We start from the raw sequence: 1,105 nt of genomic DNA, 5'->3' as shown, positions 1-1,105 counted from the left end.
ATGGTAGATTGTCCATAACATGATGGAGCTCTATATAAAGTAACAATAGTAATAGTCTTACCATGAGATTTTAAGACAGTTTCACAAGATTCAAATGAAGTGTAGTCTGGGATACGTTTACATGTTGTTAATGGTATTCTTGAAAGGAAGCCTACACCACCGCCTCGTCTACCTTCACGGGGGAAACTCTTGAAAGTGTAACCTACAGGCTCACATTCAGCGACGGTTGCTGTATCATCAGGATGCAACCATGTTTCAGTGACTGCAACTAAATCTAAGGATTGATCTGACACATATTCACAAAATTAAAGAGTCTTGTTTCGGATGGATTGCATATTTAGGACACCAAGTTTTAAGTTGTTGGTAGTGGCCAGTCGGCCCAAAGTATGTTTTTAAGGCGATATTAGTAATTGCCGATGTATACGGCGAGATACTCCCGCCTTGCATCCTCGTTTTGTTTTTCTCTTTCTACAGATTCCCAGTTCTTTGGTTAAAGACCACAGATTAGTTGAAATGTTTACATTTAAACGTATATACCTTTTAGCTAAGGCAAACAACTTTGTTCTAGCATAGCAAAGCATCAGCTCATCTAATTATTATGCAAAGCAGATTAACTGTAAAGAAAACAATAGATCTTTACTCAACCATGAATTATAAGCTAGGCCAGTCAAGCCTCAGTGAAACTAACTTCAGGCAACCACCAACACAGTGGAGGTGTCTTAAAATTAACACACAGATGCGGCTAGCAAAAAAGTGAAAAAATCAATAGCAAAAATGCAAAAAGAAGAGGCATTAAGCTAACTTAGAGACTTGAAAACTACTAACAAAATTGAGTAAATACAATCTCAGTTCTTAACTACTAACAATTGTGTTTAGAAAATGTAAATATTATAGTAAAAAACAATTAGCTCAATCACCAGTATGCTGCCAGTACTAGCGCTCCTGCCATGTACATCTCGATAAGTCCTACCTATAATTAAAGTGTCGTTTGGAATGAATTTGATTGTTCATGAGATTTAATATCACTTGTTTTCAGTATTATTATTAATGATGACTATTTGATAATTGGTGATGATTAATAATGATGATCATATGATGACTTCCA

The sequence above is a fragment of the Anneissia japonica genome, unplaced genomic scaffold, assembly GCF_011630105.1.
Source record: "Anneissia japonica isolate Jap-2015-1 unplaced genomic scaffold, ASM1163010v1 scaffold1489_len2284818_cov182, whole genome shotgun sequence".
NCBI lineage: Eukaryota > Metazoa > Echinodermata > Crinoidea > Comatulida > Comatulidae > Anneissia > Anneissia japonica.
The sequence above is the reverse complement of the archived record's forward strand: the minus strand, read 5'-3'. Positions refer to the sequence as shown.